At 46.6% G+C, this 15429-nt stretch overlaps 1 protein-coding gene across 24 annotated transcripts in view; it reads right to left on the reverse strand.

Moving 5' to 3' along the window:
* The window catches only part of TMEM229B (transmembrane protein 229B), a 38207-nt gene extending 22988 nt beyond the window's left edge, over nt 1-15219 (reverse strand). For 7 of the 24 annotated variants that reach the window (XR_008733112.1, XR_008733110.1, XR_008733111.1 and 4 more), the window contains exons 1-2: nt 13256-13999; nt 3536-3705 (exon numbers count right to left, since the gene is read on the reverse strand). The gene's annotated coding sequence lies outside the window, so the exon portion shown is untranslated. The other 17 variants (XR_008733109.1, XM_055715816.1, XM_055715802.1 and 14 more) reach the window with 16 other exon arrangements.
* Between the last annotated feature and the right edge of the window lie 210 nt (nt 15220-15429).

Here is a 15429-nt window from a genome sequence, read left to right on the forward strand (position 1 = left end):
ACCACTGCCTGGTGCAGCAAGAACTGTGGTATTATGGCAGTTCAATGCGGGACAACAGATAAAGGAGAAATAAGCCATGACAGAGCTAAGCTTCCCAACATCCACATATTCAGGTAACGTTGCAAACATAACAAATCATGAACACGCAGCTGCATTTTCAGCTATTTTAATGTTTGATGTATATTTACATTTCCCTGGCAGGAAAACTGAATACTCATAGCCTTCAAGTGTGATTGCAGTGAGGGCGAAGCTCTGCCATACAAAAGCTTCCACAGTTACATCACTATGGAAACAACAAATCCACCACCTGCTCTGTTTGTCTACTTCTTTTGCTGATTTTAAAAGATAGATATATATATATTCCTCCACTTTATTGTCTTCTCACTTCTGTTAAGACCAGTGGAGGACAAACTCATTTTACTTGCTTTAGGACCAACCCTTTCTTCCTTGAGAGCTCTCTTTGTGAAACCTACCCTACCTCTCAACCCAGCTGGGCAATCTTCCCCCCCGGATGCTTCCACCACTTCTTTCAGTGAGGACTCTTCAAACACAGCCTGGGATTTTATCTTCACCTCCACAGCTTTCCTCAGCTTCTGGACTAGGACAGCTCCAAAGGCAGCTCACTCTATGCCCCATCCCTGTCAGCATTCAAGGCCAGGCTGGATGGGGCTTTGAGCAACCTGGTCCAGTGGAAGGTGTCCCTGCCCATGGCAGGGGGGCTGGAACTAGATGATTTTTAGGTCACTTCCAACCCAAACCACTTTATGATTCTAGAGCAAATCCAGCTAGCTGGCATAATGAGAAGCTGAAAACTGTTCTGGACACAAGTTAGTGTGTCTTGTTTTCACCGAAGTATCATTCAGTTCCTTTCCTCACAGCTCTTTAAGAACATTTGAAGTGCTCTCAAAGTGGGGTAGGGTACCTCACAAGACAGCTGTAAAAGCAAGGGTTAAATTTTTGTTTTAAAAAGCCCATCATTTCTACAGCAGTTGCTAGTTACAAGCACCTTTTCCCACACTAAAAATCTGAACATCTCTCAGCAAAAGCCTGACAGCCAAGAGAAACTCTGGACGATGCAGAAGAAAAATGGGGAAAAATGCTCAGAAGTGTGCAATATGATATGCATGGTGTAGCCTGCATACATGAAATGGCTGAAGGAATCTTTACACCAACCAGCAGGAGGGTAAAGGCCAAAAAAACCCAGAGGAAAAATCCCTCCGCATTTAAGTATGTGCATTTTATGCTGAGGAACAGCCTCTGAAACAAACCTTCAGCAATGCCTTCTCGCATAATGGACACCTCTTACCTGAGCTCAGAGCAGTTCATGGAAGAATCAAAGGTGAATTTGGTCTCTGCAGCTCCAGAAGTCCTCAGTGCCTCTCAAATTCTGCTGCCAATTGACAACCATTACATAGACAAATGCCCACTAGTAAACAAGCTGAGAAAAACTACATATTTCACAGATGTTCCCAGCCAGCTATTTAAATATGCTCCTCCCCAGTAAAGCACCCTGGATGGGGAGAAGAATCCTGCCTTTGCTCAGGGAACTTTTAGCAGATGACACTTTGGCTTCTTGGCCAGACAGAGCTAGGAACAAACTGACATAGTGTAAGTTCTCTTACAAAAACCAAAGCAATACTGCACAAAAGATGCAGCCATCTTCATCCTAACTTACTGCACTCACCTCACAGCCAATTCCAGGCTGGCACTACCAGGCACGTCCCAGTTTTGTTGGTGTTACAAGAGTTCCTACCAACAGCCCACAGGATGATCAAAGGTTAATTCTGTGCCCTCAAGGATGTCACAACAATGTACAAGCCAGTTTCATGGAGGACAAGCTGAGCGGAATGGTGATCACAGTCTGCAGAGCCATGCCCCTGTGGCTTTGGAAGCAGATCTGTCTGCATCTCCAGCAGACAGCATCCTGAACAGCCTGTGTGCTTGAAACATACAGGAGGCACTGGCAGAATGAATAATTCATAGTCTTGCTCTGCTGCCAATGGATCTATGTTTTCTTGTGCCCATACGGTGCTCAGTTTTTGTTTTAACAGTAATACGAGACATCTGCGCTTCCTTTGATGGTTCTTGGGGGCAGGCGATAAGAAGCATTTGCTCTACTCACAGCGATAGTACCATATACCAGAGCGCTTGCCAGACACAGCTTTCTTCAGAAGTACTCAAGGCTGCATCATTGGCAAAATGGATGGACTCATTCCAAGGCTTGGTCCATCACCAGGAGCCCTCCTGGGAAGCTGCTGACACTTGCTTTGTCATAACCTTGCAACACTGGTCTGGACTTCACTGCTCAGCAGATGACACTTTTTGACCAACCGAAGCCCTCTATTCAGCTACACAATGGGCAGCAAGATCACAGTCAGAGCTCGAGGCAGCAGCTGATCCTGCTTATCCACACTGTTAGTTAGCATTGCCACAATTAATCTATTGCTTTCCTTCAGCAGTTGACTGGGTCTGCTCCCCAGTTCCAGAGAGGGACAGGGGCCCATCAGAGCGAGAATACCTACAAGAGTGGGACAACAGAATACCCTAGCACAGGATCCCTTGGGCACTACCACTAAGAGAGGGTAATGAGACCCCTGAGACAGGACAGGCTGAGGGAGGAAGGTGCTACATGAATCTGAATTTTATATATGTAGCACCTACACATTCAAAGTAAGTTCCCAGTTACTGTGCATGACCTACCTGTGAAACCTTACCCACAACAGGGAAAACAATAGTGTAGCCCGAACTGCTGCAAGCTGTATCAGAACACCTGTGCTTAACATCCTGTTAGGACACCACACCACATGCTGCAGACACACAGAGCGCCCAGAAAATGCTGCAGGGTCTGGAGATCGTTATTTTGGTCGCACAATATCCAGCCCACCTACCAGGATCAACGTAAAGTTTCCCTCTGGAATATAAATCACCCTTCCAATTTGATAGCATTTTATATCCACTGTATACAAATGCAACAGACTGCCATAGATGCAGGAGAGTGGCGAGATAAGTCTAAAAAGATTAGTAGAGTAACACACTGACAAATCAGGTGCAGAGACTCCACTGCTTGTTACAGCCAGGAATAGATTCCTCGTCATCCGACTCACACCTGTGCTCTTACCGCTGGTGAAAGCAACCCTCTGCTCTTTACCTACTGCTCTGGTTTAGCTCAGAGATACTGCTCCACTGTCCCGATTGTTTTAACTGCCTAAGGCTATTTGAGTGTGAGTTTTTAAAGAGACAATAACACTGGAATAAGTTTGGCAATATAAGTTATGAGCAATCAGAATTATGTGACTCAAAGCAGACAGAAATCAAGGGCGATGTGTGCAAAAAGCGATCTTTCTTACACTTCCAGAAAGCAACTTGCAGTTTGAACTGATGGAAATAAATTCGCTTCTTGACCATCCTTTATGCACTCTACATATTTAAATTTCAAAGGTCCAAACTACAACGCAGTCAGCTCTATCCTAGGAGAACTGCTCTGGTTTTCTGGTCGACGAGTGCATTCCCACAGGTTTTACCCTCCAGCCCTTACCTTTTCCAGGGAGGAATCCTGGAGCTCTCCTGCTTTTTGGTCAGCTCCTGGTTCACAGCATCCGCAGGTCAACTGCGTCACCTCCAGCAAGTCCAAGCCGTTTCAGATGCAAACTGTTTTCAGACCAGGTGCAAGTGACCAACAGCTAGTACACCAACCAGACGGCCTTCCTAAAGCAAAGTAGTACAGTTTAATCTTAATGAAGCACAGTGCAAGAAAGGCTTTAAACAGAGACAGCTATGTGTATGGATAGCTTAGCTCTGGTACATTGGGTCCTGGAAAACCTGACTTCTTCAGAGCCCCAGGCAGGCGCACGTACCTGCCCCTCGCCCAGGGTGGCTCCCTGACAGCTGCCTCTCCACTGATGAGGCTGAGCCTTTTGACTCTCCACTGTCCTTCTGGATCTCAGCCACAGCAAACACACAGAGCAACTTCATTGAAGCCAGTGACCAAAGGTTCCTCATGGCTACTGTCTCAGCCAAGGTCCCAGTTAACCCTTGAAGGGTCTATTAGAAAGTGCTTTATCTCTATTTTCCTGGCCAACCCCCCAGTTTTTGAATTAACCCTCACTGCTGACTCCTTTTCACCCCCATCCTCCCTCTCCCAGCACTGCCTGTCTCCCCCACCTCCTCTCCTCCTCGCTTCTCCAGTTACCACACTTTTCTTTTTCTCCTTTCCCTGCTCCAGAACACAGCATGGCCCTCGTGTAAGCAGGCCCTTGCCACTGCCACCCACCTGCCAGCCCAGCCCGTTCCAGGGGGCACCAGCACTGCCTCCTCCCCGCCGCTCCAGTGACCCGACTGCCTTTCGCCTCCGTGTTGGGCTCAGGCCACACAGCTGCATGACCCCCATGAGCAGAGCCCGAGAGCTGGGGCTGTACTTCTTCCCTTTGAGCGCTGACATTTAGCGTGCCATGCTCCAGGTTTCTGCAGAAGTCACACCCCGAGATGCCAGCTCAAACACACAAGTACCTAACGTACTCGCATCAGCCTCACAGATCTTACACTCCAAGGGCTTGCCTACACATGGCATTTTTCTGCATTAATTGCATGCGAAGAAGTTAGAGCAAGGACATTTGCGTGTCTGACTGTATAACAAATGCGATCTTCACGTTATCCTAGTGAATCTCAGGAGTTTTTGAGCACCAAAGTCCAACAGGAATTCAAGAGAAACATTTTCCTTAAAGAAAACTCAACAGAATAACAAAAAGAACCCCAACCCTACACTGTTTTTATTTAGATAGCACTGAACTACAAAAGCACTCCGATTAAAAATGCAGATTAAATAACTAATCCTCCCCTAACAAAACCTTCCCACCAAGATTAACAGAGCAATGAATAGCATAAAACACTAATTAAATCAATGTAACGGGAGTATTACAGAGATACATTTAGCACCTTCTGCCTATGCAGCGAGGCTTGCATCTATTTCCGAGTCTCTCTTATCATGAGAAATACTTGCTATTTCAACAGCTGGGTACTTGCACATCAAATTGGGAAAGGACTTAGTTGTTAGCTAGCTCTGATATTAATTGTTCTAAAGTTGATGTTCCTAGAAATGACTTGCATATATTCTATTTTCATTGTAAACATTTTATAACAGTTCGATATAGGTTTCTACTAAACTATTTATCCGACACACGCAAACTAAATTTTAAAAACCATTTCCCTAGAATCACAATAACACCAAGAATACTTTTTACATAGTCAAATCTCTTTGTCTATAATTTGATTTGTAAAAGACTAAGGAAAAAATCATACAAAATAAGCAACTGCAACACCCTCACAACTCCATCAGTGCAGAAATACTAGTATTACAAAAGGTTTCAAGCCAACCTAACTTTAGGACAACACAGTCCTGCCCAATTCAGCCCCTTCCCAGGCACGGGCACTCAGGATGCCCATGGGGCTTCACCAGGAGCCAGACCAAGGAACTCATCCGCCATCTGAACGCTACCCCCATGCTACCCTAATGCCTGTTAGTTCTCAGCTGTATCACCTCCCAAATCTCACTCACAAGCCACCACCCAGGAAGAAGTAGTTCCTTTTTCACAGAAAACTTCATTCCTATGAACTCCAAGTGCTTGACAAACCATAGCTTTAGTAACACATGTACACTTGAAAGAAAATAACCACTCAAGGAACTCTTCATTAGCAATATGTCCTAACACACCAGCAGAGAGGTACAGCTGAAGATAAAGATTTGACCTTAAAGCTCACGATTAATACAATGCTTAAGCTGTTCAGAAAAGGGGATTTCTTTTTTCTTTTGTATATAAATGAATTTTCTGTGTTGAAATAGTAATGATTAAAAATGAGTGACGTTTGTAGTAGGGAAAAAAATAAACAAACAAACAAACAGTCGCGTGACTATTCAATTACATATACAGAAACAGTTAAAATGTAAAATCTAATATTAGGCTAGACTCAGGCTTCTCAGAACAGCACTTGCCCGTACTCTGACTGTTCCTCTCACACAGACACCAACATTCCTGGTGTCAGCAGGTTGGGGACCACATGGTAGCGTAATTTAGCAGTAGTGCTCACCAAATGAGAATACAAAGAACAGGCAAACAAAAAGGAAAGGAAATTCCTGACTGGAAAGTGCTTACTTGTATGTTCCTTCAGCTGTCTATTTTAGTATTTACACTTCTTCATTATTTCCAAAGTGCTCCAAAATACAAAGCTCAGGTTCATGCAATTACCCAGTGATCAGCTGTTCAACAGAGAAACAGAAAAAACAACACTGCTCCGTGACTTATCTGGGATTCTCCCAGGAAGAAAGTGCCACATTTGGAAACAGAAAGTGAGCATCTGCCTCCTCAGAAGCTCACCCTGCTTTGGCAGGACTTACACAGAGGGTGATGCAGATTTCACTTTCAGCTGAAGTCCCAGCACGCCGTTTGGTGAGGACTTTTGAACCTGCACACAGATCAGCTGGGATCTGAACATCTCTGAACCTAGACCTGGTAGACAGAGCACAAAACGTGGTAGGTTTGGCTGAATTTCCTTTTCAAATGGACTGAATTACCTCAGAGGGTTACCGAGGGCATGCGCTGCTACACAGCCCCCGCCTCCTGAAAAGGAAATGTCTCTTTTCTGGATCAACAACAAATTAATTAGAAAAACAGCTCTGTAAAACAACAACTTCCAGTTACCTGAGGAAAACAAGTGATTTCCAAGGTTAGGTGCATCCTTTCCCAGACACCTCCAAGTGGGTCCCCTATCTCTACTGAAAACTTCTGGCAAAGCCTTGAGAATCACATTCGACCTCCAGAGTTTCAGATTTCTTTTAAAAGCCATGCTGCTACCCAATAGCTGAAGAGGTTTGAGCAGATGCCTACACCCCCACACAACTACAGTAACTGCAAATGCTTCTGTGGCTATTTATCACCAAAAGCAGAAATGCATGATGCGTGAATGGAATAACTGCCAAGAGCCTTTTATTTTTTTGTTGTCGTTATCCTGCAATCTGTTTTTTAAAAAATAAAGAAAGAAAGAAACTCAGGTTTCAAACAAACACACAACCAAATTCCCTCATGCTGCTCGATCTGTCTTACATTATTAGACTCTCACTTACTTTTCCCTGCATGTACATTCATCCCTGCTTATGTTCCCTTCCATTCTTCCATTCTGTTCCTGCTAAGGCAATGAAAATGAACCAGCTGGGTTTACATCCAGGTTTTCATGCTTTACCGTGGCTCTCAACATTTTTGGGCCAACAGACCACTGTAAGTGTTTTAAGACTTCTCACAGCTTGCCACATATCCCTGCGATCTACCTTTTAACATAAATCTCTCACCCATTTTCTTATTTTTCATGGTCCCAAGGATAAGCTGCAGGCTACTTTCCATAAGCTTTTGAACCATCAAAGACCCACAGGGAAGGAATGATTATTTACTTTACATATGTTTCATTATCTTTAAGAGCTCATCTAACATTTTTCCTGTTCTGTGTGGATACTTTTATCTAAAACTGGGGTCAAATCTGACCTTGCAATATGGCATGTTAAGCAGGAGGTGAGTTAAAAAGGAGCAACTCTTCAAAACTCCACCTACACTTGCTTTATGAAGAAGTACAGAACACGTTACATCATGAAAGCAAACTCACTGGCTTTTTGGTAATTGAAGGCACGGTACTGCTGCCTAGCAACTTATCTGATTACCGTTTTTTAAAGTATCACATGCACACTTAGATATGTTGCATAAGAATGTCTCACTTTCATGCTGCCTAACCCAATGAAAAAAAAAAAGGGGGGGGGGAGCTACCAAAATTATTGCCTTTAGCCTCTTTTCTGGCAAAAGAGAAGTACAAGACAGTAGCTTAAAAACAGGTTGAAACATTACTATTCCTGATTTTTATTCCTGCACTTTCCTGGCTTGCTGAATGTGCTTATACAAGCATTTTATTTTACCTACTTGCCTGCAAAATGACACTAATAATACCAGCCTCACAAAGACACACTGAAAATTCATTAAGAACAGAGATTCTCAGCTGAAAGATGCAGTGGAAGTGCTGGTGTTAGCACTTAGAGCTTTTTAGTACTCCAAATGTTGCTAAGCCCTCATCCAAATCATAGCAAATTTTAATTATTGTCACAACATTGTCCAGTCCTTGTTTCTCAAACAAAGATCTCAAAGCAAGAAAACTACATTTCTCCCATCAGAATGCGGTATTTTTCTGTCCTCTATGTCTGGTATGTAGCTGGGAAAAGAAAATAACAAACCAAAAACCTACTCCCACCACCCCACACACAAGGTAGCGCACCCCAACTTGAAGTCGGGGTACTAAGCATTATCGCAGCTCCCACCATGAAAATCAGAGGTGAATCAGAACACATGCATGCATTACATTTTTAGAAAGCAACATGCTCTACTTACTGATCTAATCTTTGAAAAACTAATTTCTAGCTAATCTATGGAAGAATGAAGAGCTTAGTTACCTTTATGGTGAGCAGTAATCAAACTGAGGCATTGTTTCCAAAGGGATAAAATTATCTATCAGGAGGACTTTGATTCTAGAAGTTGGCTTTTTGCACATCCACAAATTATATGCCAATATAAAATAACATAATAAACTGCCTACTTTATATATGCACCCAAGTCCCAGAACGGGAATGGCTTAGCTGCCCAGGGCGCTCCTGATACCATGCTAGCCTCTGTCAGCTCAAGTGACTGAAGCTGATGTTTTGGAAACTCAGTACCTCATCTCCATGGTAAAGTATTAAGTAGCAAAGGAAAACCAAAAGCATCAACAACCAAGCTCTATATTGCTAAGGAATCATTACATACCTTCACAGTGGCTCCCCTCTTCCTAGTAGACATTCAAACAATTTTATAAACTGTGCCCTACATCCTGTGGCTCTTGTGCAAGTCCACTTCCAATTAAAAGCTTAATTGCAAGATCTGCCTTGGAAAGAGCTGCTGGATCAAAATAAACCAAATCACATGGTACCTATCATGCCACTAGGGGAAATCATACACACATCTTGAAAACACCAGAAATCACAAAAAGAAGTAACTCTTCCTCTAGAACTTACTGGAAGCATCCTTACCGTAAGACACAATATACAAAGAAAATAAATAGGCCAGAGTATCCTGGCTTTGCTCGGTTGGTTAGCAGGAGGGGAAACAGCCAAATGCACCACTATCACCAGGCCACCCTCTGCTGCTCTACCCAGAGCTCTGCGGGGACACAGCCCCTGCTAAGATTTCACAGCCCAGATTAGGCTGGTGGAGCTGAATGGATCTGACCATCTTCTATGCATGTATTCTGGGTGAAAAAAACTCAAAACAGATTCCCCATCCCCAGAAGGCACACACAGCAGTACGCACAGCACTATGCCACAGCTACACATGCTAAAGAGAGAGCTTCCCCCCGTTCAGAAATACTTTGTCATCTCCTTCATGCTCCTGGCAGAGTCAGGGAGAACAGGACAGAAAGGTGCTCCACAGCCAAGTCCTTCGTACAGGCTACCTTCAACATAGGGTGCACCTGACAGCAAAGATCCAGCAAGGAAGGAGTCAAACAGCAGCTTCGCCACTTCGTGCTATCAACACTTACCTAATGACTACTAATGCTTGGATCTTATGCAATGAAAGCAAGACAGCAGCACTTGTGGTAGGGAAGATTCCCTCAGTCATTTAATCCAGCTTTGACAGAAGTCTGTGAGGGCGGGGGAGTTTTGAAATAAGGTTGCGGTGAACTCTTGTGTACTGACACTAACAAAAATCCGGAACAAAAGAAAAGGTAACATAAAACACTTCTCTCTTTTATGCAATGATTAGACATCTCTGAACTAATAACTGATAGGTATTCTCATTCAGGTATGCCTACAAACAAACATCTAGAGCGGTCTAGCTTTTACTTAGCCTCTAAGGACATGTTAAAGAGCAGCTCACACCTGCAAATACACATCTTTTACACTTGTTTTAGCTGGACTGCAAGGTGCACAGGCTCTGGCTCACACTAGACATTATTGGGTGTATCATTTACAACCAGGAATGCAGCGCTCTGATTAACCAGAAAGAGCATGTTGTTCCCAGTTGGCACAGATGTTGGTAATCTGTTCCTGCAGAGCCAAAGCCCTTGCCCAGTCTGGCCATCTTTCAGGGCTCTTTCTGGTTGCCTGCGCAACCATCTTACCTAGGAGCTCAGAAACCATCCCGGATACTCCTGCCTCACATACCAGCACAGAAACTTAAAAAGCAGACCCGTTTATTTCTGACGTACAAGGCAAACCAGCCCTCCACTCCCCCATCCAGTCCCTACTGAGCCTGCAAAGCTAAAAGCAAGCAACAGGGTCAGGAGATAAAAGTCACCAGAGAATACTAAAACACATACAAGAAGCAAAAAGGGAATCTTTTACAAACCCACACCAAGCAAACCACAACAAATACCTTTTACGTCAGAAAACATTAGCTACCTAGATGATCAATCTTCTTTCAGAAGAGGTAAGGAAAACCACTGTACTTCACCCTACGCAACAGGCAGATTTTATTTTAAAAGAGAATTCCCACTTTTACTGTCTTTCACTCCAGATCCAACCCAGGAGCACCTTTGCTGGACACTGCTTCATTTGCAGCTATACAGGCACACAGAGGACAGAAGGGACCACAGGGGAGTTTGCTCAGGTTGCATTTCCCCATTTGCTGGACATGGCTCTGGCATCTGAAAGCTTACCAAGTTATTGGAACTGCCTGCGGAGGTGGGCAGTGCTTCCCACAAAAGGAAGGTGAGGAGTGGGAACCGAGGCTTCTTCTACCTCCTGCTGGCAAACAATTTCTCCAATTGACCCATTTTCTACAGAATACTTAGCCCCAGGGAATGAAGCACTGCTGCCCTTTAATTAGTCACGTTGTTACCTCTCTTGTCTTACCATGTAATAGCAGGCTGCCTGAGACTGAAAAAAGAAACACAACAAAATAACACAACAACTTAATTTCATTTTCTTAAACATGGTGTTTATTAAACGCAATCCAGAAACAAAGGATCCTAAGGTACATGTGGCAACCATAAAATTTCCCATTATTTCTGTGATTTCATCACCAAAACAAGCAGGTGTCCTTCATGCCACTGTCCTTTAACCCTCCTCAGTATATTAGGCTTCTCTTTTTTTTAGGAGCTTTTTCAGGATACTTTCACTTCACAGGATACTTCTGTGAGGAAAAACTTCTTCCCACCCTCAGAGAGTTTCAGAACAGAAAGGACTCTGCCTAAAATCTGGTCAAACTTCCTGCCTATCACAGCTTATTAAAATTTCATGCAGCCTTTTGCAACAGAGCTCAACAACTTGGATAAGGACAGAAGTCCTTCAGTCTCAAGAGATTAGATTTGCATGCCATGAACAAAGAGCACAAGAAATCACGCCAGTGTGGCAGCTCCAAAACTGGCAAAGGAGCATTCCGACGAGTCTCACACACATGACCCTTAGTGACTGATCCCATGCTGCAGAGGAAAGAGAAAACCTAAAAAGTCTGGTCCCAGACTGCGGTATGATTCTCAAGGTAAACAAGACTTGCCATCAAAGCACATGGAGACAGCAAAAAGATGTTGGAGCTTTTTTTTACCCCTAGGGAGAATTCAGTTTCCTCGCCCTCTCCTCCACTCCTCTCAGACCTCCCCCTTCCTGGCGTGCTCAGTCACTGATTGTGGCTCATTTCTAAGGCTTCAGAGGAAGGCAAAACCTAAATTCATCTGGCTAATTACAGCATGAGAGGAAACACCCTTCCCGGACACAATGCGGTGACTGCCGGCAGCCCTGAAGCACTCTAAGTCATGGTCTTAACCAAATGGAAGGTGTTGCATGCATATTTAGGACACTACCAAACAACTCCTCTTCAGAGCTCTTGATGTGTGGAAATAAGTAGATCTGCAAATTACAAGGCCAAAGGGAATCCTCCATCTTTACTCCTTAGGACTTCTCCAAGATACTGAATTAAAGTCTAGATTGCAAAAAGATATCTCTATTTAATGACTCCAGATGCTGTGGAGTTCACCACCTTACCCAAAAACTTCTTCCTGTCTTACACTCAAAGTCAGGAACCTGCACCTCCCTTCAAGGTTAAATTTGCCTTTCACTGCTCAGCACCACATCACATTATCACACTGTCAGCAAAACCGCAGAGTCCCCTCTACCAGGTGTCATTTCCATATGTATGCAGAGATCTAGGTTACTCTCAAGCCATGTGTCAATAAGCTATCCACAGCTTTTGTCTGAGCCCCCCTTGACCATTTTGGTAAACTGCCATGGGATCTTGCCACAACAACGCCGCCAAGGTTTGAACCGTCCTGACGAAGCAGCTCATTTTCTACCTCCACCGTCACCCTGCAGTAGAGTGGGAACAGCAACACTGACCAAGGCTACGGACGCACTGCCAGAGCCTCAGCAAGATGTTACGCAGTCACAAGCAGTACTACCTCAACACCTGCCTGACCCTCCATTTCCCTTCCACCAGACTACACTACTGTCTTTTGCAATATGCCTGCGATCAGAGGATCTCAAATGTTTCACAGACATTGAATAAACTGCTTGTAACACTTCTGTTGACTTTTGTTTAGGAAATTGCTACAGCTACTAGTTAAACTAAATTATTTGGAATCAACTTCTGTGTTTCAATTTGACAACTACCCATGAAACGCCATCTTTCTATAACCTCAGTTTCCCCTTCTACAACAGGGGAACACCCATGTTCTTCAGTGGGAACCTCAACACAGAACTATGAAATTTGCAGGCGTACACACAAAGCTCCTCAGGAAGAAAATATTTACTTTCAAATTAAGTGAACAATCATAATTTATCCACAGTAACGAGCTCTTGTCACCACACAGAAAAACTGACATCCCTGCATGGAAGAGGTCATACCTTCTCACTGGGACTGGGATTCTGGAAGGACCTTCAGGATGTGCATCGGCATCAGAGTGTCTTACAGACTTCCTACAAGGTTTTGCTCAGCGCTGGCCAAAAGTGGCTACATGCATTAACGATTACAAGTCAACAAGTCTTCTTTTTCTGTTTCCTAAAACTTTTATGGTATTTTTTTCTTTTTAGGACTTCCTATTGACGGCCAAACAGTAGCTAGCCCCATCTCTAACTGATGCCATACATTTATTAATGTATTTGCATTCCTGAAAACCAGAGAACAGAGCTCTTTGGGCAATCTGTTCTTGCAAATCCCCAACGCACACAGCTCTGGCTGTCAGGGAGCTGTCACCGCCTCACCTGTGAAAAATTCAGCTGCTGCAGGGACTGCTTTTTCCTCAGAATTAAGAGGGGAACAGGACAAACCTGTCAAATAAATGATGTCAGAGAACAATATGAAATATTTCACGCGATACAAGTTTTACTGCTTCTGCTATGTAATTAGGAGTCTTTAACAAGTTTGTACTTCCCCGGTAGTTTTGGACCAGCAATGCCAAATGCTCCCTAGGAAGTCCCAGTGCCAGGCTCCCAGTGAAGGTGAAAGGGACAGGCCAGCCTCTCAGCATCCCTGCTCCTAAGCATTCTAGAGACAATTTTCAAAACCCTAGTGCAAAGAATGGGGGAGAGAAGGAATGAGATTTTCCATTTCGCCAAAATTCAGCTATTCAGCATATTTTTCCATACCAAAAATGGAACAAGAGCAAACATCTTGAGAGCAATATAAATTAAAAAAAAAAAAAATAAAAAAAAAAAGAAAGAAAAAAAGGAAAAAGAAAAACCTCTTGTTTTCAGCACATCATAATATCCGGGTCCCTGACCTCTGGCTTTACACGCACGAGTAATTCGCGGGGTTGCAGACAAGTCACTGGAAGGGCCACCGCCAGCCCCCACCCCCAGCAAACGCCGGGCTGCCTCACAGCTATTTCTCCTTCCCTGGAATAAAGTTTTACCGGAATGCATACGAAAAGATGTTTCAAAACACTTCATTTATGCCGAAAAAGGGGCACTTTTCAGTGAAAAGCAGCTCCAATTTCAGCAGCCCCTCCATCCTTCCCCCCCCCCCCCCCCCCCCCCCCCCGAGCCCCCCCAGCTGGACCGGCGGCTCCCGAGCGACAGCCCCGGCCCCTGCCCGGCGATGGCCCCGGGGGGCGGCAAGGCCCAGCCGGCGGGGGCGGCGCGGGTGGCGCCGGGGGACGCCGCTCCCTCAGGCCGCGCCGCGCGGCCCCGTGCCCCGGGAGGGGGCCACGCGCGGCGCCCGGGCCCCACCGGCGGAGGGAGAGGCTGCGGCTCCGCCGCCAGGCACCGCCGCCCGCCTTTGTCTTGCTCGGGCCGCCCGGCTGCCCCTGCGGCCGCATCCCGGCGGGGCCGCAGGGCCCTCCTGCCGCCAGAAAGCGAAAGCAGCGGCGCCCAGCGCCAGCCCCCGCCTTCCGCCCCGGGCAGCGCATCTCCCGCCGCCGCCGCCGCTGCCACCGCCCGGCTGCGGGGAGGCCGCCGCGGGCGCCGCGCACCGACCGGCGGGGCGGGCGCGGCGGCGGCGTTGGGGCCGCAGGCAGGTGCCGGCGCCGCAGCTCGGCCGCCCCCGCCCGCCCGGCCGCGCCGCGCTCATCGCCTCACCGGTCTCCATGGGTGCCCTGCGGCCGGCGGCGGCGGGAGGTGAAGTGTGCCAGTGACACTGGCCCGTAGTATGGATGCGGTTGCAATCTGCACATGCTCGCTCCCGACAGCCGGTCTGCCCCGCCACCTTCCCTTAACTCTTTCCGTACTGCCCCGCACTGCCTCCCCAGCGCCGGGGCGGCGGCGGCGGCCCGGGCCCCTCCACCCGGCCCGCGGGGCGCCGGCTCCGCGCCCTCCCGCGCGGGTGCAGCCGTCGGGCTCGCCCCGCAGCCGGGGGGGGGAGGGGGGAAGCAGCCGGGCGGCTGCCCCGGGGGCCTGCCCGGACCCGCGCGGGGAGAGCCGCCACCGGCGGCGGCCAGTGCCGGGCCCGCCTGCCCCGCCGTGCGCTCCGGTGCGCGGCCGAGCGCCCGGCTCACGGGCTCCTTGGGCGGCGGCGGCAGGGGCACGCGGGGTGGCGGGACCGCTCGGCCCGCGGTACGGGCTGCTCGTGTTTACCCTTCCAAAGAAATCCGTAACTGCCACAACGAAGAAAAACTCGGAGCAGCAAAGGGATGCGACCCCCGTGCGCCTGCTGTTGAATCTGGCCGCTGGCGGGACACCCCTGCGGTGCAGGAAATCAAACACAGCTATCAAAGGAAATGTTTGTCTGCAGCCTCACTGTTAAAATAGTGAAACACAATCTCTACAAGAAGTGTTTTTCCACCCAGAAGGATCTCTTCAGACTCAGAAAATTGCCTGAGGAAGAGGAGTAAGAAAATAAATCTAAAGCATGGGTAGTAAAATAAATCAAAGCCCTTTCTCTTGCTACATTAACTCTTTGGCACTGTGGGAATGCAGGAAAAAAAATGTCTTTCTGTAGG

The sequence above is a fragment of the Falco cherrug genome, chromosome 7, assembly GCF_023634085.1.
Source record: "Falco cherrug isolate bFalChe1 chromosome 7, bFalChe1.pri, whole genome shotgun sequence".
In the NCBI taxonomy this organism is placed as follows: Eukaryota; Metazoa; Chordata; class Aves; order Falconiformes; family Falconidae; genus Falco; species Falco cherrug.